The 25,353-nt window shown below is 38.9% G+C and overlaps 1 pseudogene; it reads right to left on the bottom strand.

Moving 5' to 3' along the window:
- Window positions 1–227: 227 nt before the first annotated feature.
- The window catches only part of LOC112926944 (2-iminobutanoate/2-iminopropanoate deaminase-like), a 70,166-nt pseudogene continuing 45,040 nt past the window's right edge, over window positions 228–25,353 (bottom strand).

Here is a 25,353-nt window from a genome sequence, read left to right as displayed (position 1 = left end):
AGTATATAACGAGTGTCTCTTTTCCTGCATCCAGTAACATGAATGTGCATGAGACCTGGACTCGTCATCTGATCTTCAGTTCATGCTCAATTCCCCTCATTAAATGGAATTTCCATAATAACTTCCAATGTACTAGTGAGTTGTACACTTTCCAACATCAACTGTAAAAATTAAGTTGCTAACCTAAAAACATTATTTTAATTCCAGCTAAATAATGCTGAGCCCACTTATAGCGATGCTGTTGTGAGAGATCCTTGGACAGCCCCTGCGTGGGTTTCCACATGGCCTCCTTTGGGCAAAGCAACAACCTGGTGAGCAGCTGTCGTAGGAAAACTACTCTTGAAAAGCTGTTTGTAGATTTTGACAGCACTGAAGTCATTCATGGCAGCCAGCAAAATGGTTGTTTTTACCACATTAGTGAAGTCACAGCCTGCAGCTTTCAGAATTTCATCTGTGTTTATAAGAGCTTGTTTGGCTTCTTCCGCGGGCCCTCCTGGCACCAGCTGTCCCCGGGAAGGGTCCCTGCCTAGCTGTGCTGAAATGCAAGTGGTCCTGTCAACTCACACATCTTGACTGTAGGAACCAGTGGTCCCCAGGGCTTGCACAGTGGGGTCACCTTTCTGATGGAAGATGTCATGGCTAACCCTGCTTACAAGGACCTGCTGTCTGCCGCTCCGGGAGAACACTCCCCATACGCTGCCTCTACTAGCATCTCACTGGGCTAACTGGAGAGGCTACTGCTTTTATTTTTATTTTTATTTATTTTTTGAGGCTACTGCTTTTAAAAGAAGGACAAATCTACAGAGGATAATTACTAACCAGACTTTATTGGAAATAACTAGTAATTTGCAAGAACTCTTATTTTGCAGCCATTTACTCTTTCAAGTTTTCCTGAGTAGCTTTTTCCTGGGGCAGAAGGTTCTTCTATCTGCAAAAGGGACATGTTTTGGGGTGTCAGGATATAGGTGGGGGTGATATTTGCAGTTGAGGTTCCTCCTTGGTGTGCTTTACCTTCCAAAAGAGCAGTTCTGGGTACGAGTCAAGGTGCTGACAGAGTGGGGAGGGCACTGATGAGTTTGGTTCTAGAATTTTCAGCGCGTTGTACATTTTGTCTCATTTCAGCATAGCAACTGCTACCTTAGACCCTTAAACAAATCCTAATTCCTTCAAGCACCTGATTCTTTTCCTAAGCAGTTTGACATAATCACTTCCCTTCAGGATTAACTGCTTCACGTAGTCTTTTCTCTGTACAAAGAGGCCTGCTCACTAATTGTTAGTACTTTTTTAAAGTTGCATATCTTTTTCAATCTCAGGACAAGTCCAAATTCCTGAACAAATCAAATGCATAATATTTTATACTCCATTCTAATGTCTCCACGTCACCAATTTTCTGGTAAGACCCATTTAAACTTCAGCTGGAATTAATGTCAGACACAAGCGATATGTATGTCCCCCTGGAGTTTAAAGATAATTTCTGATCATCTTTCCCTTTTGAAAATTCCTGCCTTCTTTCTATTTCTCCCTGGGAAGGTAGGAAGTGAGTTTCCCATGTGAAATACCAGTTTGTGTTCTGTGGTGGCTTTAAATCAAACCCAGTTTTCGTCTTTTACTGTCACTGTAATACGTTGCAAAATTATATCGCATTTTGGAAGTTTTCCAAGTTTGCTTCAGATATGACCCTTTTCCCTTTGTCACAGGTTAATGAAGCTAAGCTTCCTGTTTGGTTTGAGAATTTTATTAAGAATGTAGTAAGAGAAACTTATAAACAAACCTCTCAAGTCTGTTGCTGACCCAAGGCAATAAAAAGATCTTGTTAATTTATAAAAACCATTTTCAGATTGTTTTTCCAAGAGAAGCTCTGCTCACCGAAAGAAATAATAAACTGCCTTTTAGTCAGCTGCAAACGCATATAAACAAATCTAGTGAGGAATTATCTTGGCAGGATATGGTCAGATTTGTCTCTGGAAGAGTTCCTTTTATTTCCACATGACGGATTCACATGCTGGTGAAGTTTGAGCAAATGTTTGCGGTGAAATGAATTGAAGGAACCCCTTGGCAGACAGCATTGCTTTATCTTCCTGCGACACCTGCAGTTGCTTAAAGTCTCCCTTCGGGGCTCACTTCTCTGTGAGGACATCCCCTGGATGTCTGAGTCCAATCACTGGACTCGAACTTGGGAACCAGTTCATTGCAGACAGACATCACTGTATCTCTCTTGTAAACAAATCCTGGTTGGAATGGATTTCCAATACTTTGTTTTTCAAGACACACATTTTATTTCATTTGTGTCTTTGTAATCTGTTCCCCAGACACGTCTTCTTTATTTTAGTCACTGTCTGCTAGAAACCCACTTGACCAGTGCGGAGGAAATTTTTCTGCTGAAGTCTCGGGGTTATTCTTATTTTTATTTTTATTTATTTTTTAAAGATTTTATTTATTTATTCATGAGAGACACAGAGAGAGGCAGAGACCCAGGCAGAGGGAGAAGTAGGCTCCCTGTGAGGAGCCCGACAGGGGACGGGATCCCAGGACCCCAGGATCACGCCCTGAGCCAAAGGCAGAGGCTCAACCACTGAGCCACCCAGGTGTCCCTCCAAGTAATTTATATTGAACACAGAGGGCACCCGTTTCTTACTAGGAGTAGTTGAACAGTTGAATGCATTTTGATCTGTTTCCTTAGGCAGAATTTCATAATGGGATGCCACCCCCCTTAGAGCTGGGTGACTGGAGCCCCTGCGCTGGGTGCCCTGCCCCCCAGCCACCACCGCCTCACTGGGCAGAACATCTGCAAGCCAGGAGCTTCCTTTCTCCTGCCTCCCCCACTCCTACACCCACGCCAGGCTCTCTGGGACCACAGGTGTCCCTGTGCAAATACACGTGCTTGTTGCACACCCTAAGCTTGCTTTTAATGATGGCTCAGGCATCTTCCCCACATAGGTCACCCGAACTCCAGCTGTCCACCCCTGCGGCTGCAGGCCACGGGGCACATAGGAGGGGGAGGTGATCAGAGCACGGGAACGTGGACTGGCTTCTTCTCTGATACACACAGAGGCCCCTTATGATACCAAGTGGATCTGGGTGGTGGTGGCTTGGAATTGTGAGGGTATAGGAACCTTAGTTTGTGTTATTCCCGGGCTGTAAAGGATAGAGAAGAGCCTTGGACAGGGAAAGAAGTCATAAAAAACTGAAAATCATGTGTTTTTTTTTTCTCAAAGGAAGTTTATATGCATGCATGTATGTAAGTAAGGGATATGTGCAATGGGAAGATGGCAAATCAATTACCAAGGGCAAGAGATCTTTAAATTATATGGACTGACTTTATCCTTTCACCTGTGCACCTTTCTCCGAGTCTTGGAGCCCCTACCCAGGGAGCGTTTCTCGTTAAGGTGAGGAAGAGCGGGAGATATGCTGAATGACCATTGCTGGGTCATGATGTGAGAGAGGTATTTGCTAACGCCACGGTGGTAAATCATACTGCAGTTAGGTAAATGCATTAAACCTGACATGTTGTATATTTTAACTCACACAATGCTATCTGACAGCTGTATCTAAGTAAAAAGAAAAGAAAAGAAAAGAAAAAAAAAGAAAAGGAAAGGAAAGAAAACAAAAGAAAAGAAAAGAAAAGAAAAGAAAAGAAAAGAAAAATTTATAGGGCAGAATACCTGAAAAGAGGGAGCTTCAGAGAATTTGAGAGATCTGCAGAGGATCCCCCAGAGTCTTCATCTGAGTATGGGACCACCCTTGTGTCAGGAAATTACCTGAAGCCAAGAAGAAAAAGAACACTCAAAAGGTCAGAAGGAATAATTCCCAAATAATCTAAATACTCATTTAAAAGGCAGAAATTCTTGAAAGTGAGGTGGTTAGACTGTAAAATGGTACCTTGACAGAACAATTAAAACTTAAAAAAGAAGAAAAGAAAAAAGAACTTTTAATAGTAAATCAAATCTTATTTGTCTGAATTAAAAATCAAACAAACAAATGTTCAGTCTGTAATGAAAACAGATGTATGACCCCTGGGAAGAAGATTTATATAATTTTATAAAACTTGTATAAAAATTGTGTTTCAATTATTTCTGTAGTCTGACAAAACTAATTACATATGAACATTAAACATTGTTTTCCTCTAAATTTTTTCCAGTCTCATCCAAAACTATGTATGAATAAATGTATGTTATAAAAAATTCTCATAAGATGCCATGGAACTTACTGCTTTCACGGAGTAGAGGTGATTTTTTTCTTGTAAAAGGCACACCAAATAATCAGTAGGGTCTGAATAAAAAAAAAGATTTGTTAATTTTGGGGGGAGTCTTTGTGGAGTCTATGTTCAGTCCTTTGGACCAACATTATTTATGAACTGAATTCAATATTCCGAGGCCATTAAACATTAGTTGAGAGTTTGCCGGGGGCCAGGCATTTTTCTAAAATCCACACTACAATTCAGTGATGCAGGTACTATTACTGTCATTCCCGTTCCTATGGATGAGGACACTGGAGTCCAGAAAGTTAAGGAATCAATCCAAGCTGCTCTCAGTAAGTGGCTCAGCCTGGATCTCATGCATTCTGATTAAAGGGGAATTATCCTGATTGTTCAGTTTTATCCTGTTGGTATTTTGATTTCAATTGTTCATGGTAATGAAAAAACGAAAAACTTCTTATATGTAAATTGAAATTATTTGTCAATCAGCACAGCAAGTGAATTTTGAATTAATCTCCTTAGATTGGGATTCCTCTTCCCCCTCAACAGTCTGCTCAGTTTGAGGAGGTTTTGCACAACTCATATGGGCCTCAGCAAGGGAGCCAGCAGTACGTGATTATTTCTTTTTTATCCAGATCTACACAAATAATTCCAGAATTTTTTTTTAAATCTTATGACCTCTTTTAAAACATCCATGGATTCCATTCAAAGTAATAGCTTTATTTCTGTAACAATGCACACATTTATTTCAACATACTCAAAAACTTTGGGTGATAATAAAAATATGTGGAATGCTGCTTAGTCAGCTTGGACTGCCGTAGCAAAATACCATACGCTGGGTGGCTTAAACAACAGGAACTTATTTCTCACATTTCCGGAGGCTAAAAGGTCAAGACCAAGTTGCCAGCATGGTCAGTTTTTGGTTGAGGACTCTCTTGGCTTGTAGATCGGCTGCCTTCTTTCTGTGTCCTCACATGGTTGGGGGGAGAGGAGAGAGCAAACTCCCTCACGTCTCTTCTTATAAGGGCGCTAATCCCATCATGAGGGCCCAGTTTTCATGACCTCATTTAACTCTAATTATGTCCCACAGGTACCAGCTCTAAATAGCATGGCAATGGGGATTAGGGCTTCGGCCTCAGTCCATACAGCAGGCCTTCATTACTTTCTCAGAGTTGCCTTATCATATAAAATGACCCGAATTCAAAGACTTTAACAAGCATTTGAAAATGAAACCAATTCCCTTTTTTAACTTACATTTTTCAAAATGTGAATTTGCTTTCCAGTATTTATTTCAGTGAAAAGATTTCCCTTTATTCTGCTGCTGTTATAGATAGTGAGTTGGAAGTAAAAGCACTTCGGTAGAGGAGGCCTTTTCTTGTATTGTTTTTATGTAGAATTTTGTGATCTGAATCTTTGTGACTTTCTCATTTGCAGCACATCACAAAAAGCATATGCATTTCAAAAAACTATTAGTCTCAGTGGTTGCTATGAACAAAACAATCTGGATAAATGTCACATGGTAATATGACTTTAAAAAAAGCAGTATCATGCCGAAAATGATATGGTGTCTTAAGAAAAACCAAAAAAACTCCCATTGGGAAGCACAGTCTAGCAGTAGAGAGTAGTCACCAGGAAAATGGGCAGTATGTGCAGCAAATGGTAAAATTACTGATTACACGTTATTCTGACAAATATTTCCTTAAAAGTCTTCTCTCTCACTCTAACCCCTCACACCTCCTCTTCCTTCTAAAGCCTTTCAAATAATCCATTCTAATTCTGTTATAATGTAATGTGAAGTTTAATAGTAACAACTGTTTAAGTAAAATGCAAGCCTTGAATTTGCATGACCACATACTGGCTTCGCAGCTATCATGAGACACTATTTGAGGGATGACGGTGCAGAGGCTCAGAAAGTTCTGTAACTCTCCGGTTCACAGAGTTAACATGGGCTTGAGATGGACCAACACCTCAGGCAATTGACTCTGAAGCCCAAGCTTTTAGCTACATTTGAATTGATTCATTCTGATACACATACTTATTTGGGGACAGTGCTCAGATACTCAGGTGGAACTTGACCTGCACTGTACGCTCCTCTCACATGAATGGACTATCCTCATTCTTAGCCATTGGCTGGCTCCATCTCCATCATCCTGGTCAGAGAAGCCCATACCATAGCTCACAATGAGAAACCAGTTGATTATGCTGTTTCTCTATCCAGATGAATTAGAGTTTTTTACCCCTAGGATTGGCTGAAAAGAGCAAATTTCAAACTATAAAATATCGAGTATCCAAAGGCAAATGGTTTTACTTATTCTGACTTGGAAACTGTTCTGGAACATGTCTCCAAATGACGAGAAATCTTTTCTACTATGGTAGGATGGAAAATTTAAGGCATAAATTTCAGGCTGGTTTTAATGTCTATTGCATATGGAAGAGAGTGTGGAATCTACTTTTCCTGTTGTCTCAGAACTGTGGCTGAAACTCACAGCTGAAGACGCAACAAGACACTAAATATTCCTAAGTCATTAATGGCTGCTAGGGCTCACTAAGTGGCATTTGTCCCTACCATCACCATTAGTGACCAACTCTCTTCCACTCCCCCATCCCATTTCCTCCTGCTGTCCCAGAATTTGAGGGAGGGAGAACATTCACAATTTATGGCTGGAAGTTCCTCCCTCTCTGCCCTTGGAGGAAGAGACAGTGATGCTTTTCCATCCATGAAGCCAAGTGAGTCAGCTTCAATAAAATTGGGGTAGAGGCAAAGGTAAAGATAAGGAAAGTACTATGTTAATAGGTGTTTTTCTTTTCCTGTGAGTTTATTTGTTTATTCTTTTTCAAAAACGTAGTAGAGAAGCCTCAGTGTGTACTAACTTGGGTAGGACTTATTTTAATCCAGTTTAAAGAAAATCTCAACAATTAAAAAAATAAGTCACATGTTTAATGACTCATTTGCTAACTTGAGTGTTGAAAGAATGGAATGGAATGCTTGGATTCAGCTGCAAAAGACTAAGCCATCTTTATTCAAAGATTATTTCCCCATGGGTCATTTTCCAGAGATCTTTGCTTTGACCTTAAAGTCAGAAGTCAAAATTTCTTCCTTGAATTTATTGTTTGTCCATATTGCTGTCTTTCAGTGTGACTGAAAGAATGGCTAAATTAAGGAGTTGAGAAAGCCACAATGGGGCAGGGAAATTTTTTAAAAAAATATTTTATTTTTAAGTAATCTCTACATTCAACATGGGGCTAGAACTCAGGACTCTGTGATAAAGAGTCACATGCTCTACTGTTTGAGCCAGCCAGCCAACCTAGGGTGGGGACCTTTCTAGTGCATAGGAATTCTTCATAATATTCCTGTCAGAATCGAGATGGATAAGATGGTGTTCTGCTCCATTTCAGATGGAGATACATGAGAGCTATGTTTTACTTTCTCTTCTTATCAGTATAAACCAACAATCTTGTTATTGTTATTTAGATTAATTGGATTCACATCCTCTTGTTATAGCAAATAGAAAAACAAACAGGTTCTCTATACTGATGAGGTGGTGGTACTATCATGGATTAGGATAAGCCCTGTCACCCTGACTGCCTACTACTGTTAAGAGAGCTAAAATAAGTTTTCTTGGCCAATGAAGGCCAACCTTCAAATGATGAATATTTTAAATATTTTTATCCAGTAACTTGGCTGAACATTTTACAGTGAACTCATTCTGGTTGGCTTAATAGGAAGCATTGCTTCTCCAAATCAGTTACTGTCAGTGAGGGTCCCAACTGGCTGCCTGCAGGCCAAATTCTGCAGGAAGACTGGCTGCCACACTGTTTTTGTGTTTTGTATGTGAATGCATTTAAGTAAGCATCTCCAATTTGCCACTGTTCATACAGGGCCCTGTCGCATACTTAGTGACAGCTAGGGCCTTTGAGTCGGCAACCTTCGTGCTGCTCCAACTATCCCAAGAGTCCTCTATGGTTAAAGCAGCTCATTGACAAAATGGCTGCTCTGAAAGATTTCCAGGCCCAATCACCTACATTTTGCTCTGCGGGGCTCAACTTAGTGGTTATGTAGGCTTTTTAACAAATTGAAAGAGTTAAGGTAAAAGTGGCCCCTGCTCTCAGGCATTTCTGGAGTCCCTAACTATTGAAGTCCTGCTAATTTGTGATCAAAGGGAGAGATGTTGGAAATAAGCCATTTTTGGGACCATCATGATGAGGTCCTCTAGATTCAGTCCTTGCAGCAACTTAAACCAAAAGACATTGACTTAGGCTCTGTTAGTTTTCCTATAAAAACGTTTCTCCTGGGGTACTGGGTGGCTCAGTTGGTGCCTTCTGCTCAGGTTAAAATCCCAGGGTGCTGGGATCAAATCCCACATCATGTTTCCTCCTCAGCAGGGAGCCTGCTTCTCCCTCTGCCCTACTCATGCACTCTCTCTCTCACTCTTGCTTTCTCTTAAATAAATAAATAAAATCTTAAAAATAAAAATGGTTTCTCCTGAAATGAAATGTAATATTGTGCCCTTAGATTTATAAAGAAGAAATGTTGAATGAAAAAATTTTATTGACCATTGTCTTTATATAAAAACACATGGAAAAAAATAAAAACACATGGGATACATTTCTTTGTCCTGAGTGCCAGAGAAAAAGTTTGACTCTCTTGAATTGGTGTGCTTCTTTTTTATCACACAGTGAGAATTTCCTCACCTACAATGTTTATTTTTTTACCTTGGTTGTCAGAATATTAAAATTAACTGAAAATTAACCCATGGTTTCTTCCTTACACAGTTACTTTCTTCTTTCTGTATATTGTTTCTTTCTCATTTCTGTCTTTCTTTTTTCTTTTTTTTTTAAGATTTTATTTGACAGAGGAAGAGAGTATAATTAAGGGAAGTAGCAGGCAGAGGGAGAGGGAAAAGCAGGCTCCCTGCTGAGCAGGGGCCCTGATGCAGGGCATGCAGGGCTCGACGACGCGTGGCTCAGTCCCAGGACCCTTAGGATCATGATCTGAGCTGAAGGCAGATGCTTAACCAACTGAACCATCCAGGTGCCCCATCTTTCTCACCTCTCTTTCACCTGTGCTGCTTTTCTATGTGAATGTATATGTGCTTACTGGTAACTAATTTCCATGAACTTTTGAAAATATATGCCTCAAAAAGTGCAAATAAATCATTTATCATGAAACATAGCCATATTCAAATATGCCAAATAATTAAAAAAAAAGATTTTATTTATTTGAGAGAGAGAGAGAGTGTAAGAGCATCAGTAGAGGGAGGTGCAGAGAAGGAGGGAAAGAGAGAATCTCAAGCAGATTTTGTGCTGAGTACAGAGGCCTATGTGGGTCTCATGACCTGAGCTAAAATCAAAGAGTCTGCTGCTTAACCAACTGAGCCACCCAGACATCCCATAATATCCCAAATAACTTTTAAAGATTCTATGATTCTTTGTCTTACTCTTTCTCACTTTTTATTTATTTTATTTTTTTAAGATTATTTATTTATTTATTTATTTATTTATTTATTTATTTATTTATACATGAGAGACATAGAGAGAGAGGCAGAGACGCAGGCAGAGGGAGAAGCAGGCCCCATGCAGGGAGCCCGACACGGGACATGATCCCGGGTCTCTAGGATCATGCCCTGGGCCCAAGGCGGTGCTAAACCACTCTGCCACCAGGGCTGCCCTCTTCCTCACTTTTTAAACAAATAGGAAAAGGTATAGAAAAATCTAGTCTTTTAAAATTATATTTTCTTGGGCACCTGGGTGGTTAAGGGTCTGCCTTTGGCTCAGGTCATGATCCTGGGGTCCTGGGATTGAGTCCTGCATCCAGCTCCCTGCTCAGTGGGGAGGCTGCTTCTTCCTCTACCCCCTCCATCCCTGTTCCTCCACTCATGCTTTCTCTCTCTCTCTCTCTTTCTCTCTCTCTCTGGCAAGAATAAATAAATCTTAAAAATATTTAAAATTTAGATTTTCTTAAGGAAATAAAGAGATGTGCAAATACCACCAGATACATTCTTTAACTGCTGTTTGTAATAAGAGAACAAGGAGATACCTATCTGTATAAAACCAGTGGCAATTTGTTAAGTAAATTAATGTGTATCCGTGCAGCAGGATAGTAAGCAGCCATTTGAAGACTGTACAAGTATATTTGTTAGATGAAAATTGTTAGAATATTGTGATTCAAGCCAATATAGCATTAGGTTTGTGTATGTGTGTGTGTGTGTGTGTTTATATTTATTTATTTATTGCACAAAAAGGTCTGGAACTATATTCGCCAAATAGTTGACAATAATCACCTCTGGGCAGTTGGAATTACGTTTAACATGTATTTTATTTGTGCCTATTTGTATTTTTTTTTCTTTACTCTTTCTAAAATAAACACGCATCGCTTTACAGCAAAAGTTTGCAGATTTCAAATTAAAAAGAACTAGGCAGTGGTTTTGGCTTTTCTTTTCTTTTCTTTTTTTTTTTGTCATGAGTGTCTGAAATGGAGAAGGAACATGAGCTGTGGAGCCAGTGTGTCAGGAAGATGGGGTCCAGAGAGGAACTTCAAAGGGTGGCTTTGGGGTGAGCCTGGTGCTTTGATCTTCGGTTAGCGCTCGCTCCCCTGAGCACCACTTGACTCCTTTTTGTGAGTGTCTGCTGATAAGAGGACAGGACCAGAGAGTCACCTGCGCAGTAGAGTAGCTTTGATTTAGCAGAGGTGGAAATCAAGGGCTTTTTATTGATTTGACCCATGAAATCTTATTATCAATGTTTATTGACATTGATGAGAGATTTTCAGAGAGGGGCCAAAAAAATAATTCAATTAATGTCTGTAAGATAACCTGTTTTTAAGGTAGAGGCATTTGCAGATTTAGAATAAATGGTTTTAGAATTTTATAGTATCTGAAAAAAAAAAACCTCAAACCCCAACCCAGAGCACGAACCTTGATGCTTCGCAGTGTTGCAAGAGGAGCCAGTGTCGTCCGATGATGATGAGCCAGTCCTGTTATAAGCTGGTTCACTTATAAGCTAGTTCTCCAAAGCTGTCCGGTGAAATCTTTTTTTTTTTTTTTAATTGTCTTCCAATTCTTTTAAAGCATGGAGATGTTATAAATTCCCTGCTTCTACTTCTCCATATGACAATGGGTATTGAAACCTGAGGTTTCCATTTCCAGAGCTAGAGTCACTTTTAAGAAGCAGGTCTCTTGTCATTTTCCAGAAATGGCAGCTAATCCTGACTCAATCTTTGGGAACACTTAGAGGGGATGGTTTGCCCCACACTATGCTGGAAAATAAAACATTGGGCTTGTGGATGGTGTCTGACGGATGGGTAGAGTGTGAAAAGGAACGCAGCCATTTGGAGAACTGTGCTGTTCCTGTGAAGATCGAGAGAAATGTGCTCTTCCAACCTGTGAGGTGCCATCTGTCTAAGGCTTTATGTGGTCGTAAATCAGAGACTTAGATGTAATGGTCTCTGCAGCAAAAGCCTCACTTGGAATGAACCTCTCACTATCTGTTCCCAATATGACCATTACAGTCTACCTCCTATGACTGTTTATATTCTTATGCCTCGTTCTCTGCTAGGTAGTCAGGCCTGAAGAGACTGTGTCCTAGATTTTATTCCTCACAGTGCCTCGGGTAATGCTTTTCGCCCTGTTCACGTGCAATGCAGGTTTATTAAAATGACTCTATTAACATTTTCTTCTCTTTAAGCTAGTGAATAAAAACTGTCAGCTAAAAAAATTATTGGTTCAAAATCTTTTTTTAAAAATAGATTTTATTTATTTATTTGAGAGATAGAGGGAGAGAAGAAGGGTGGGGTGGAGGGGCAGTGGGAGAGGGAGAAGCAGACTCCCCACCGAGCAGGAAGCCAACTTGGGGCTCAATTTCAGGACCCTGAGATCATGACCCAAGCTGAAGGCAGATGCTTAACCGGCTGAGCCACCCAGGTGGCCCTACTGATTCAAAATCTTACGCAAAAAGAAAGTCTATATAAACTTGATCAAATGCCACTTCTTTGAGATAGCTTCGTACAGTCTATGCTGTAATCTGTGGTAGGAGCCCTCAAATAAGAAGTCCAGACTGAGTATGGAAATCCCCTGGTAGTGATTGGTTTGGGGAAAGGCATATGATCCCATTCCTCTCAATGGAACATAAGGAAAAGTCAGTAAGTGGTTTTTAAAGGAGGAAAGTATTTTACATTTTAAAGAAGGAGATTGTTAAGAGATGGTTCATTTCATTCTCTGGAAATCATATCTAGATGTGATATTTGGTATTCTTGCAGTTAGCTTGGGGACATGTGGAGCCAACCACAGTGAAGACACAGTGAAGACACAGTGAAGATACTTGGGGGCACTGGGGTGGCATAGTTGGTTAAGTGTCTGACTCTTGATTTTGGCTGTGGTCATGATCTCAGGATTGTGAGGGCAAATCCTGTTGTCGGGCTCCATGCTGAGTGTGGAGGCTGCTTAAGATTCTCTCCCTCCCTCTGCACCTTCCCCCTACTCCTGCTCTCTGTCTCCCTCTCTCTCTCTAAAAAAAAAGAGATAGTTTATTAAAGAGGCCCACATGTTGCTGCAAACCATCCATTTGTTATTCTTTTTAAAAATCAATTTGTTATTTCAACCCAGATGTTTATATTTGCCTCTCCACCTGGATGCTGGAGTGTGGGGGAAAGAAAGATTTGAGAGATTGAAACCGGAGTTAGAGTTTGATAAGGTAAATGAAATGGAGGGAAAGTGGATCAAGAACTGACCATACTGGTTGTTGAAAACAACAGCTGAGATAATTTATCATGCTGTCCACGCTGGAGAAAGAAAGTAAGTGAATCTAGATGGGCTGAAGAACTGGAAGAGGCTCAGCACCAGTGGATTTGGATGATGATGATGAGTAGTAATAGTGGTAAAGAAGTTCCAGTGGATAGAAGCAGAGCAAGTTATCATCATTCTTGAAAAAGCTCAAAAATATGGCTAACACATATTTATTGACTTATTCTTTTATTCATCCAACAACTATTTCTAGGGCCATACCATTAGAGCTTATAGAATCCATTAACATATGTTTAATAGTTAAGTCAGAGACCATTGGTGGACAAAATATTAGAAAATTTTGTTTGTACATCACGATTGTGATTCTAAAAGAGAGATTTTTGAAGAGATATTCCAAGCCAAATTTTCCTTAGTTCCTCATGATAGCCACCCCATTCTTAAAGGAAATGTCTCATGTGATCTTGCTGAAGGATTTTATCTTAATTTTTAATGTAGTAGAGTCATCAGTGCCTCAGGCCAAATATTAAAATCCTAATGGTTTGATTTTTACACCAGATCCAAGAAACAGATATTCATATTTTTCCTTTTAAAACACCCATTTCTAAGGCAAACTAACCTTATGTTTGAGGACATGTTACTGGAACAGAGACTTGATCCTTGATCTAACCACCAGGCAATGAAAACCAAGGGCTGAGTATTCATACGTATTTGACCTTAAGAAATTTCCAGCTAATATTGCAGAAGGTAAGTTAAATTTTTTTTTCTCTTCTGTGAGTTTATTCTAGTCTCCATTTTAATATTAGATCTTCTTAATATTTACTCTGGTCACGAGACTGCTGTCAAGTTGGTGTGAAGATACAAACTATGAATCAGGGCTAATTCTTATACCCCAGGACTTATTCAATGCATGTGTTGATTATAAAGTAGCTACATCTTTTATGTAGAGTATTTTAAAAAAAACTGCATGTTCAAATATATGAAGGCAATGGTGAAGCACGTGTGTTTGAGGTGTTGGTTGGAAAGGAAAGAATTTTTTAAAATGTGCAAGTATAGGAAGTTTTCGTTAGAATTATGTTGTTGATGCTGTTAATTAAACGCATAATACCTAATTTTTGAGTAGGTAGTTTTCTTACAGGAAATGGTATTTTTATTTTTACCAACTTTATTCTTGCAAACTTCTGACAATGTGTATATGAGCAGTGGATTTTCAAATTCCACAGGAATTTAGAAATATTCCAAATTACCGATGATAAGAAATGTATCAAAAACAAAAATATTTTTAAAGAAAAATAATTTCAATCTCACACATTTTACATTTTCAGTTTGTAACTGTCTATTCCAGGTATCTCCAGAGTATTCTTTGATCTTTTCCTTTGATAGACTTTTCAAGTCAACTGTTACAGCAGCAGCAGTAAGGAGACGCTGTGATTTCAAAGATATTGGCAAACCTTTTAACTTAGGCAGGGTTTTTCTCTCCTGGAACTGTGATGCCAGAAATGTCCTTCACTGCACTTGTCTTACCTCTTTCTCTGCTTGAGCAAATCATACCCATGTTTCAGACCCAGTTTAAATGTTCCTTTCTTACAGAAATTCTTAATCTTTTCTATGAAAGTAAGATGTAGAGAGTCTGTATCTGCATTCTCAATGATACTGCCCCCACAAGGGCTCTTGGGTAGGTGAGGGTGAAAAAATCTTGGATATTACAAAAGCTTGTGACCCTCCAAAGCCAACAACATTTTATTATTAAGTATTTATTTTCATGGGAGAGAAGGGAATTGGGAATTAGGAATTAGGAAAAGAGATATCTAAAAGGGCTTCTGAGGGATGATGATGAACAAAGGCTGAGGATTGCTCTACATTAAAAAGTATGTAACACATACTCTGTGCTGCTTTTTTTTTTATTATTATTACTACAACCTATAGATCTCCACAGGCTTGAACTGTTTGTGTGTGTGTAACACTGTCCTATGTTTATTGTTTAAGATAAAGTCTACAAGCTCTTTCAAAGCAGGGTCCACGGTTTATTCATGGTTGTATTTCCTATATGTGGCATATTTTCTGCATGGTCTCAAAATTCTTTGACCTTGATTTTAACTCAAACTTTGTATCTTACAATCCTTAATGTCTGGCTGTTCCCCTTTCCCCAGGGTAGTTACCAGAATAAGTGGTCATAGGCTAAGAAAGGATTAGAGGAATCATTACTATATATCTTTGCTATGGTGTTGGAGAGTCCTTGCTCATGGGGATTTAGCCTCAGTCAGTGAGTTCCCAATATGATAATTGGCTCAAGTTCAGAAACTGGGCAATGGATCCTGACTTTTAATTGGGGCAGCTGCCCTCAGCTTTCTAATCGTCCATCCTGGGTTGATTTTATAAATCTGTGAGGTTCAACATGGTAGCCACATATGGCTTTTACATTTTAAATGAATTCAAATTAAATAAACAGTTACATTCCCTAGCTGCCCTTGCTACATTCCCAAGATTGCCCATTTCTAGCATCTCTTGTTTTGAGAATCTTTCCATTAAATTGCTGGCAAAACGTGAAACCTTGAGCTTAAAAACCGTGGGATTTAAAAAACTAACAAAACAGAACCAACCAACCAAACAAACAAACAAAAAAAAACTGTGAGATTTCCTTGTTCATTTCCAACTAAATTAATAACTTTCAGATGACAAAGAAAAAATGTGTACCCTCTGCCCCAAGGGAAGTCTTCTCTCTGGCAGCAAAAGTGCTGGTTTTTAATCACTGAGCTTGGGGAAGGTAAGGAGCTGTTCCAGTCAAGGTTTTCCTGCCACAGACTCCTACCATCGTAGCAATTTGTCAAATGTAAATACTTTTCAATTTTTTGTCTGCCAGAGAAAAATCATTGACCTCTTGATGATTTCCAAATCAGAAGTCTCTCCGATGATATGGTTTTAGTTGGTACAGCAATTAGCATGTAGTTAATTCTCAATAAACATGAGCTAAAAATGCCATTAATACAAATGTCTATTAGATATATAAAATGAATCATATTACTTTTCTGGCAAAAACTTTTAAAACTTACCTAATTCCTTTTCTCAGAGTAGAGTGCCACACTCTTTGAATGGTCTAACAGGCTGCACAAGATCTGCTCTCCTCCTCACCTCCATTTTGCTCCGACCATATTATCTATGAATATGTTTATTGTTCCCTCTAACTCCAACCACAATAGCTTCCTTGCTCTTTCTCCAAATGCCAAACACCAATACCCTCAGGGTTTTTTCCCCACTTATTTCTCTTTTGTCTAGAATATTCTTCCCTGAGACATCTCTATGGCTCAGTCTCTTACTTCTCATCAGTGAGTCTTTTCCTGACCACATAATATAAAAGATCAATCATCCTCTTACCCAGGACTCCATAGATTTGTTTCTTTATAGCACTTAATACATCTGGCAAAAATAGATATTCTTGGATTGTCTATGCTAATCTAATGTCAGCTTCTTCCTTTTTTTGGGGGGGATTCTTAAAAACAGCTTTATTGAGGTATAATTGACATATAATAAACTGTACATTTTAAGGCATACATATAAATTGAGATATAGATATATAGATATATCAGGAAACTTTCACCAATATCCAAATAATAATAAACATATCCTTCAGCCCTAAAATTACCTACATACCATTGTAATTCTTCCTTCAACTGGACCCCTTTTCTAGACAACCACCGACCTATTTTCTAATGATCTGTTGGCATTTTCCAAAATTAAAAAAAAATGGAATCACACAATATCTATTCTGTTTTGACCTAACTTCCTTCACTCCATATAAATACTTTGTGATTTACTTTTGTTATGTATACTAATGGTTCATTCTTTTTTGGTCTTAGTTCAGGCTGATATAACAAAATACTCCAGACCAGTAGGTTATAAACAATAGAAAGTTGCTTCTCACAGTTCTGGAGGCTGTACTTCAGAGATCAGGGTACCAGCATGGTTGGGTTCTGGTGAGAGTCATCTTCCAGATTAGACTGTAGGCTTCGTGCTGTGTCCCCATTGGTGGAAGGGGTTGGGCCCCACCTCCTAATACTATCACATTATACATGAGGATTTTAACACAGGGATGGTGGGGACTGGGGGGTGAGGGGGCACAAACAAAGTCGGACCATGGAACTTTTTACTGATGCCTGGTATTCCATTGTACAGATCAGGACTGGCTTTTGTACCTTCACATAAAATTTAGAATCGACTTGTCAATTTTTACCCAAAAAAGTCTACTAGGATTTTGATAAGGACCATGTTTATTCTATAGATCAATTTGGGGAGAAATGCCATCTTGACAATATTAAGACTTCTAATCCATGAGCATGAAGTGTCTCTTCATTTATTTAGCTCTTTAATTTTTTTTTAAAGATCTTATTTATTTATTCACAAGAGACACATAGAGAGAGGCAGAGACACAGGCAGAGGGAGAAGCAGGCTCCCTGTGGGGAGCCTGATGCGAGACTTGATCTCAGGACCCCAGGATCCTGACCTGAGCCAAAGACAGATGCTCAACCACTGAGCCACCCAGCTGCCCCATAATGTCAGCTTCTTGAGGGAACTCCCACTCCTGACACCTAAAACCATACCTGGCATATGCTAGATTTTCAATATATATTTATTGCATTAAGTAAATGAATGAATGTACATTGTTTATAGCAAGGTGAAGAGAAATATAACAGAATTGAAAGACAGAGCCATAAGGAAGATAAGACTGAGCCTTTACTTTTCTCCCCCATAACTCCTCCCCAGGTAGAAATACTTACATTGGGGATACTGATTATACTGGTAGGATTTCCCCCCTCATCTCTAATGATCCCTGCAAATATGGATTGTCACATAATGAAATAAGAGAGACGTGAACTTGGACAGAATGGTTGAAGATGTCATCATGAGAAGAGTTGTTTTGCCTGTGCAAACCTCAGGAAAGTCTTATGCACGTATCTTATCTTGAACTTGAGACATCCTTATTGCTTATTGCCACGTGCTATGAAGTCCATAAATACTCCCAAGTTTCTGCAATCCATAGTAGCCTCTCCCTAACTACCTGGAGGTCCCACAGAGGCCATGGTTCCTGAGGGAAAGGTTTGATAATAACAACAATGTTAATGATTACAGCTAACATATATGTGGAATTACTATGTGCCAGGCACTGTGAGAAGCATTTTTAAACGCATTCTTTTATTTGATCCTTCTAACAACTCTGTGATGCAGGTGCTATTGTTATGCCCATTTTCTTTATGAACTAGCACAGCAAAGTTATTTATTTAGTATTAAATCCTGCAAGTGAAAATTCAAAATGAGTGGCACAAAAATTTAGTGCTACTACACATAGAGGAGATTGCCATTATTTTCTCTGTCCCGGTCCTAGAGAACTCACAAATTACTACACTAAATTCACGCAGCTATGGCCCAGAGCCTCAGAGAATCGCTCTAGACCCATGGTTTTACAGGGGCTATTTTGCAATCCAAGGAATGTTTGACAACGTCTGAAGATATTTTTGATTGTCACACTGGGTGGAAGGTTTACTAGCACCTAGAGGGTAGAGGCCAGAGATGCTGCTAAACCTCCTACAGTGCACAGGACAGACCCCCCTCTCCATGGCACCAACAAAGAATTATCTGGCCCCAAATGTCCATAGGTTGAGAAATGCTGCTCTAGATTCTCTCTTGCTCTCCATTCTGAATCTACTTTCTCTGTCTTGACAACTCCGGCTTCTGTCCCATCACTTTCTCTAGTTTTTTTTTCTTTCTTTCTTTCTATGAATATCTTTCAGATTGCTACTCCTGTTGGACTGTCTACTTCAGCTTTATTATGGCTTCATAAAGCTTAGTGCTTCTGGCACCCCAGCACTGCTATCCCATCTTATTTTCCAACAAACTCAGAAGAAATTGCTGGGGTGAAATTGCTAATGAAACTCTCAAAGGATGTGGGACTTGAATGTGTCACATTTTAGATGGGCAGCTTTTGTTTCCAATGTGACAGATTCTAACACATAAAATGATTAGAAAGAAGAGAACTGAGATTTCTAAGAATCCTGGCATACTGCATAAAACCTTCACAGGAAATTTTTTTTTCTCTTTTAGACCAGAGAAACAGATTTATCATAGAAATGACTTGATATTGAAAAAATCGTATCAAATTCAGTCAATTTTGTGAATGACATTTTAGGGTGCTGTATCTGGTTGTTACAATAAATTATGGTGACCCAAATAATTGTGATGAGCCTGTGTTCTTAAAGAGAACTTGTACTTTTAGGTCAGAATGGAAGCCTGATGATGTGTGTAGAAAATAGAAAAAAGAACAATATTAAACCAAGGTATTATTTTCTTCAGTTACTGATGTTTAATATTGCTAGTGTAATTAAACTCATTTCCAATCGAGTTTTTTCTTCTAGATGCTAAATTAATCTTAGAAATATACCAGTGTGCATATTTTCAAGCATTATGATAAATACACAAAGATCGTTATCATCTACTTGGAAATTTTGAAAGGTGATAGACAAACTGTCCCCTAGGTAAAGTCTTTATTTCTGTCACCTTCTTTGGAATAAAAAAAAAAAACACAGTTAAGTAAATTCCTGAATATAGATAATGAATGAATCTCACTCCCAGAAGTACCTATTCTGCAAAGAAGAATGTTCTTAATCGTTATAGTGGTCATAACTTTGGGCTTTCATGTGTTGATGATGCATTTTTTTTATATTACATGAACTAGAAACTCACAACAAGACAAAAAGGAACAGAGACTATCAATTGCTTTTGTCTTTTTGCTTTTTCATGCAATATTATTCCTCACTTTATGTTACCCTTTACTATAACCTATACCAGAAAGTGGGCAAAGACAATGGGCTAAATGAAAATGAATCTATTTTGACTCTTTCTTGTAGTTCTACTAAATTATAATTTTTTTCTGAGATGAGATAAATTATTTGTGAAAAATGAAATGGGTCTTACTTTAGATTAGATCTTATTTTTTTTCATTGCACTAAATGAGTTTTCAGAATTGGAAACTTCTATAACTACATAGCCGTCGCTTTATGGTTACGTTCACATAATTATTTCACGAAAATTTTCATAAGAAAGGCAAAATGTAAACATCTACCTTAGTTTTTATCTTTGTAAAAATAGTCAAATGATTATAGGAAAAGAGGATTTCTTTTTCTATAGTTCTTAATAAACGGCAGGTAGGACATGATATGTTTTACACACACACACAAACATACACACATGGGCACACACATGCATACACACACTACTTGGTTTTCAGAAAAGCAAGAGTTATGTATTGTGCTTTTTCTTAAAATACAACAAAATTTCACTATAAGAGGAATATTTCCTGAATAATCTAGAAGTCATTGTATCTTTAGCATGAGAGTTCCTGTTTCTAAGAAGACAAGACCAGAAGACCTTCTTAAAAAGAATCTCACGTAGCTTCCTGGCTACTAGTTAAAACAAAGCCATATGTTATGGGTAAAGTCAGGTCACCTCTTCTGTGACCAAACTAAATTACACTGAAACACTTACTACCAGTTTCAATGAGGGAGACTTCCTGTTACCTGCATATATCAGGTGTACATTTTATCATCCTCAGTAAGATAGGTGTTTCTCTCCATTCTATTTTACTGGGGTCAGCCAAAAATATTGGATATACTGAAAACACAAGCAAACAAGTATCGACAAAAGCCCTTGTAATGAAAGAAGTATATAGATTTCATTATTGGAGTAGGTATTGTCTTAGTTTGTTTGAACTGCTGTAATAAAATACCATACACAAGGTGACTTAAATGACAAATACTTATTTCTCACAGTTCTGGAGACCGGGAAGTCCAAGATCATGTCCAAACTTGATGTCTAGAGAGAGCTCACTTCCTGATTCATAGATGACCATCTTCTCCCTGTGTCCTCACATAATAGAAGAATCAAGGGAGTTGTTTTGGGTCTTTTTTTTTTTTTTATGAGGGGCTAATCCTACTCATGAGGGTTCCATCCCCATGACCTAATCACTTCCCAACTGCTCCACATCCCAATACCATCAATTGGGTTTCAACATAAGAATTTTGAAGAGACACAAACATTCAGTCTACATAGAAGCATGTTTCGAGAACACAAAGGGGCAAAGGGCCGGGCAGAAATGAAATATTCTTCCCAGATCTCTGCCTTTGTATTATGGTATAATCACCAAACCGCATTCCAGATAACAGAGCCACAGCAGAAATAAATGCCAGTAGCACTGGTTAGTAAATCCGAGAGCCCACCAGAATCATTTGGGAACCTTTAAAAGACACCAATCCCTGGACTCTGCACCTAGTTATTTGAATTTAACTTATCTGTGTTAGGGTCTGGGTATCCACATTTTAATAAAGCCCTCTACAAGAGCTAATGTTCAGTCATGTCAGAGACCTGTTGGTCTATAGCTATGAAGCTAATGAGATGGAATCCAAGCCAGCAATGACAGCTGCATACCAGAGAAATAGGCAGGAGAAAACATGGATTGAAAACCAGGCAGATGTCCTCAGAGGCATAGACACTTAATCAACCTGACCAGTGCCCCTTAGCAGCTAGACTCCTGTGCTTGATTGTGTGTCTGATTCATGAAGGTCTGTGGATTTCTTTCCACTTAGGGAGGAGCTATAAAATTTCTTTTGTAGATTTTTTTTTTCAAGGAATGAAAGCACTTTGACTTATTTAAAATGTACCTCATTATCATTAGTTACATGAAATTTCAGTTCTGGATTTTTTTAAAGATAATACAGCATTTTTTCCTTTGGGCTCCTTAAATTTAAACATGTTAAAAAAGGAATGCATGCTCATTATTTATAATAAAGATTTATATTTAAAATATGATGGCCCTTGACCTAACACTCTCTACCCTCAGCCCTGGGCTCCCAAGGCAATCATTGTTAACTCTTCTAGCTGTTTCTTCTGACGTTTATTTTCATATTTCTCAACATGTTCCTACCATTTTTTTTTTTTTTATTGATCAACATTAGATCTTCTCTTCAACTTCCTGCTTTGGTATATGACGATTCAGCCTGGTGAGTGCACTCTCCCTTCCCTTCCCATGTAGTTCTATCAACACATCTTTGGTTCCATCTCCAGGAACTCAGCTCTTTAACTGCTGTTGTCTTAGGGTCCCAGGTGTGCTGGGCACTGGTCAGGGTTAATTTAAGCATCTGCCTCTCAGGAATCCAGCAACAAACCTCCTTTTTCACACCCACAGGGATTGTTAGAAATAAGCAGTTTTTTCTCATAAACACTTTTTAAAAAGTTTGAATAAGCCCCTTTTACTGCATAATGGAACTATCAAACACTTTCCTAAAAGATTCTCTCCTCAACCTTTCTTTTGGATAAACTCCCTATTCCGAAGGCAGTTACCTTCTGTGCCTCAAAAGATACTTTTGCTTTTGGCATCAGCCTCCAATTACTCCAAGATGCCCACTACCCTTTGGGTTGGGGGCCAGCTCCAGTGAGTCCCAGGAGAATAGGTGACACATTTCTAGCCCAAGAAGAGAAAAAGACAAAAATAGAACCCTGAATTCCATTTTTAGCAAGGAATCTCATCTCAATGGTAAATAATTTTCCTGGGTTATTATTAAAAGAGAATTCTTCATTACAGCTGCAGGCTCAGACCGGGTTGTCTAAAAGCTAGTTTCATTGCTGTTTTATAGAAATGCCTCTAGACACGCTCCACCCAGGCACATGGAAGTGCAGAGCTGAGCAATAGTTAATGACGGTGATCAAACAAGAAAAGACTCAGCATTAAGAAATGTGAACGTCTTGGGGGTGCCTGAGTGGTTCAGTTGGTTAAGCCCCCAACTCTTAATTTCAGCTCAAGTCATGATTTCAGGGTCCTGAGATTGAGCCTCCCAGCAGGCCTCCCTCTCAGTGTGGAGTCTGCTTCTCTCTCTTTCTCCTCCCCCCGACCTCTCCCCACCACCAGCCCCCCACTCATTCCCTCTCTCTTTAGTGATAAGCTTGATTTTTTTTTCTCTGTTTGGACCACAGTTGCCTCCTCTCCTCTTCCAGAACATTTTCTTCTTCAATAATATAAAACTATGTGTCATATTCTGGGTATGTGACCCCTGACTTTCCTTAGGAGTCTAGCCAACAGCGCTCAGGGACTCTATAGGGCAGCCTAGACCAGCAGGAAGACCCGTGGCTTCTCTGACATGGCTGTTTCTGGCTGGTATTACTCCCTCTTGGTATTGCCAATTTAAATTTCAATAGTTTACTTAATCTTAACCAAGACAAGTATGTGAGTTGGGATTAATTTGAATAAAGCTAATTCTCCCTTCTATGCCAGAGAACACACACCTCCCCTTTTGCAAGGTGTGTGAGAATCCAGGCTAATCTCACACCCCGTGGCCTTTGCCCTTAATTCCCCTCTGCCTTCATCTTCCATATGGCAACAGTCTCCTCCGTGGAGCCCTCCTGGAGGCCTGGTATGGGTGTCTTTCAAAGTCCTTCCAGGCAGACTTAATTATTCCATTCTTTTTTGTTTTCATAACATTTTGTCCATATCTCTGTAAGAGTTCTTTTAATTACACTCTGTAATTCACTTCCTTATTCTCCAATTCCTCTAGCCTCCATTTCTTACATGATTTAGTGTTCACTGTACCTAACTCAGTGACTGAGTCAGACAGAGGCTAAATAAATGTTTATTGAACAACTTAATGAAAGAATTCTAACATGGAGGTATCAGGAATATTCTATGATTCATGCTTTTTCTTCATAGGAATATACCACCCGGTTTATATTATACTTCAGGAGAAAGTAACCCCTGTGACCAAAAGTAGCCATAGACTCTCAGAGAACTCAACCAAAGTTGTTCTGGTGTATCTTTCAGGGTTATTGTTCTTCCAAGGACCCAAAATATTTCTTCTGCACTTCAGAGACTGAGAGGACAGAACAACTGTCTAGGTATCTGCTCCTCTTCCACACTGGGTGACATAAGAAACATCCTTTTCTTTCAATTGCCAATGACATTCATCAGAGATCTGTGGGAAATATCTTTTCCAAATTTTCCCTTGGCAATTGAGTGAAAAATTTTTTTTTCAGAGACAGAGCAAAAGGGAACAGTCTGATAGATAAAGCATCTTATAATAAGATAAGAGGATGTTTTCCAAAGAACCTCTAAAATCTGGCAGATCATGCCAGGCATCCAGCTTGAAAACTGAAAACCAATCAAAGTATTTTTTAACTTAAAAAAAAAAGATTTTACTCATTCATTCATTCATTCATTCATTCATTTAGAGAGATAGAGCTTGAGCAGGGGGGGAGGGTTTGGGAGGAGGGAGAGAGAATCTCAAGCAGACTCCATGCTGATTGGGGAGCCACACGTGGGGCTCGATCTCACAACCCTGAGATCGTGACTCCAGTGGAAATCAAGAGTCAGATGCTCAACTGATTGAGCCACCAAGGCAGCCATTGAAAATATTAATTTACAATTTCATATAAATAAAACTCAGGTAGAAAATGGGGTACCTTATACACACTGTGCATGTGAATAATTTTCAGATTCTTTGCAACCAATATTTGTCATATTGTTTAACTATTTGACTTAGTTCCTAGGGCTACTCTAACAATCTACCACAAACTTAGTGGCTTAAAAAAACAAAATATTATTCCCTCATAGTTCTAGAGGTCAGAACTCCAAAATTAAGGTATTGGCAGGAATTCTGTCTTCTGGAGGCTCTGAGGTAGAATCTGTTCTCTGCTTCTCTGTCAGCTTCTGGTGGCTGCTGGCAACACTTGCTATCTTGGTGTGTAGACTCATCAAAAGCCATTTCTGTTCCATCCTCACATCAGCTTCCCCTTGTGTCAGTGTCTCGAATCTCACTCCCTTTTTTTAGATAAGGAACCAGTCATTGAATTTAGAGCCCACTTTTAATCCAGAATGATCTCCTCAAAATCCTTAATGTCACTGAATCTGTAGATATTATTTTCAAATAAGGTCACATTCACAAGTCTTGTGACTTGTGAAAATGACTTGCAAAACTGCAAAATTACTTGACCATGGGTGTGTGGTGTGTGTGCATTTTTTTTTAAGTTTCTTACAGTCTAGAATCTGTGCTTTGATCTGTCATTCTGTAATTTAAGAAATTAATTGGAGTCAGTTGGTTAACGTCTATTGAACTCTAGATGTTCAGTGATGAGAGAATCAATAGATATATTTAGCTGTTCTTTACTAGCTTCCATTGGTCAGTGATGTTTACATGATTGAATAAGGTTTTGATTGCTTTACTCTTGATTCCTTTTAACAATTTCTTTGGCCTGTAATGGATCAGTGGATCTGTGTAATAAATTTCAATAGCAGTGGAGAATTGTATTTACATTTTCGTAAACATAGCACTCTAACTTACAAAACTGCTTCAATACAGTAAATGATTTGATGAATTCCTCTAAAACACGCTG

The sequence above is a fragment of the Vulpes vulpes genome, chromosome 10 (assembly GCF_048418805.1).
Source record: "Vulpes vulpes isolate BD-2025 chromosome 10, VulVul3, whole genome shotgun sequence".
NCBI lineage: Eukaryota > Metazoa > Chordata > Mammalia > Carnivora > Canidae > Vulpes > Vulpes vulpes.
The sequence above is the reverse complement of the archived record's forward strand: the minus strand, read 5'-3'. Positions and strand labels throughout refer to the sequence as shown.